This window comes from Myotis davidii, unplaced genomic scaffold, assembly GCF_000327345.1.
Source record: "Myotis davidii unplaced genomic scaffold, ASM32734v1 scaffold226, whole genome shotgun sequence".
NCBI classification, from domain to species: domain Eukaryota; kingdom Metazoa; phylum Chordata; class Mammalia; order Chiroptera; family Vespertilionidae; genus Myotis; species Myotis davidii.
Window position 1 is genome coordinate 2,199,599 of NW_006297224.1, and position 2,724 is coordinate 2,202,322.

Sequence of the window (2,724 nt, forward strand, 5' to 3'; positions counted from 1 at the left end):
TACATATTTCTTTGTGTGCATTTCTACTTTTTTAGAGATAAATTTTTAAAGATAAAAGGAGTACAGTAACCAGCACAAAGAGTGTAAGTATTTTTTAAGCCTTTTGATACATTTACCAAACCACTCTAGACAGATTGTACCAATTTACAGTGACACCAATAAATAGTCTACGAGACCCATTTTATCTTCATATTCCTTGCCAACATAGGAAACTCACCTCCCACCCTTTATTGTTATGCATTTAATGGGGGAAGAGTGACTGGTGTCTTGTCTTTTTTCTAAAGGGTTGGCATTTTCCATGTTTACTGGCCATTTACTTTCCCTCTGTTTTTTGGAGCAGCCCGTGTCTTTCAGAAGGCATCTTTCACTTTGGCGTGGTCTTATCACATGCTCTTCCTTAGTGGGCAAGGGCATGAAAGCTTTTCCACATTTCAAATTATACAGGCTTTCTCCCAAATGACTAGAATTAGAAAGGCAAATCTTCTGGGCATTCATGCTGTATTTTAATGTCTTGGTAATAAAATAGAGAACTAGGTTGTATTCTTCAGGTTATGGAGGATTTCTGACCATTCCATGGGACCTATCTGAGGTATGCAGTAAGGTGCAAACTTTTGGCATTTCTTTCGGGCTCTTTTTTTTATTTTTAAATATATTTTTATTGACTTCAGAGAGAAATGGAGAGGAAGAAAGAGATAGAAGCATCCATGATGAGAGAGAATCATTGATTGGCTGCCTCCTGCATGCCCCCCCGACTTGGGATGAGCCTGCCACCTGGGCATGTGCCTTGACCTGGAATCCAACAGTAACTTCCTGGTTCAAAGGTTGCTGCCCAAACACTGAGCCATGCCAGTCAGGCTCTTCCAGGGTCTTTAAAACCGGGCCCACCGAAACCACTTCCTCATGCTGCTTCCGGCAATCCTAATCTGTTGCTATGGTCACACTTGCATAGCAAAGTCCAGCCTTCTTAGCAAGAAACACCTCTGGAACTGTGGTCATGTTGATAACATGCATCCCCCATGTGGGAATCAGGAAACTTTCTGCCCAGGAACTAAAACGAGGTCCTTGGATTGTGAGCGCTGTCACCAGCTTCTTAGCAGTCTCTATGAGGGCCTCTCTGGTTTGGGGGCAGAACGGCTCAGCCACTGGGATATCGCACACTCCTCTGGCACAGGAGTGACTCCCATCGTAGAAGGCCTGAGGCCTCATGGTGGTTCTGTCGATGAACTGGTCAATAATGACGACATCGCCGGGCTGGATCTCTTCCCTCAAGGAACCACAAGCTGTGGTCACTAAGACATGAGTACAACCCTCCTCCTTCAAAGCCCAGATGTTTGCCTGATAGTTGACTTTTGAAGGCATGAAGGTATGCTGCCTCCCATGCCTTGCAAGGAGGACGCAATCAACATTCTTTATCTTTCCCAAAACTAAGGCATCAGAAGGCTTGCCAAATGGAGTATCCACATATTTCTCGGTTCTTCCTTCTAAGATTTCTGCAGTGATTCCCATCTTCATGGCTGTGGGGGTGGGCATGCGGGGCAAAGAAGCAGAGCTGTTCCCTTTCTTGTCATTTCACATGGAGGACTGTTAATGATGTTTTGCTATTACTAGCTTCACGATGGAGCATACGTCCTGCTTAAACCATTGTAAAGAGTTTCCTTATTAAGATTTCTTCATAGCCTTAGCTGGTTTGGCTCAGTGGATAGAGCATTGCAGTTTGATTCCAGTTAAGGTCACGTGCCCAGGTTGTGGGTTCAATCATCAGTAGGGGGTGTCGAGGAGGCAGCCAATCAATGATTTTCTTTCATCATTGATATTTCTATCACTCCCTTTCCCTTCCTCACTGAAATCAATTAAAAGAATTTTTTTAAAGATTTCTTCATATAACTCAGAAGTTTGTTATTTGTTTCCTGAAGTGAACCTCACTAATGTAGGTGGTACATCATTTCATTATAAAAATGGATCTTTTCCTTACACTAAATTCTAGACACAATTTATTACACCAGTAAATTCTCACTTAAAATGCAACGAATACGATAGCCTGCAAATGTGAAATATTCTTCCTATGGCTATTTCTTATGGAAACCTTTAATAAAATCTGAGGAGTTAATATTGAATTGTAATTCATTGAAGTTATTACTATAGAAGATTAAAATAATATATTTCAGAAAATTATCACATAGAAAATTCACAGTAGCCTTATTATCTTACTAGAGGCCCAATGCACAAAATCTATGCATCTGCTGCAGCCCCCGCCCACTGCGGCTTTGTCTGGAAGGAAAGATGTCCACGAGGACGTCCGGTCTAATTAGCATATTATGCTTTTATTAATATAGATGACCAGGTATACATGAGTATCATTCAGAAATAATGTATACTTAATTTATGTCTAATGTGGCACTGTAGAACAGTGGCAAAGCACAGTCTTTTCAACCAATAGTGTTATGTTAACTGGATAGCCATATGAAAAAAAAACAAAAACCTTAACCACTACTTCACACAATGAATAAAAATCAATTCCAGATGGATTGTATAGCAGAATGTGAAATGTAAAATAATAAAGTATCTAGAACAGGGATGGGGAAACTTTCTCCTGCTAAGGGCCATTTGGATATTTATAACATCATTCCAGGGCCATACAAAATTCTCAACTTAAAAGTTAGCCTGCTATATTTGTGCAAACATTTAATTAACTCATCCTTAATGCCTTGGCAGGCCCAGACCAAA

At 40.6% G+C, this 2,724-nt stretch overlaps 1 pseudogene; it reads right to left on the reverse strand.

Annotated features, from left to right (window-relative positions):
* Positions 1 to 503: 503 nt before the first annotated feature.
* Positions 504 to 1,512, reverse strand: LOC102754943 (annotated as a pseudogene).
* Between the last annotated feature and the right edge of the window lie 1,212 nt (positions 1,513 to 2,724).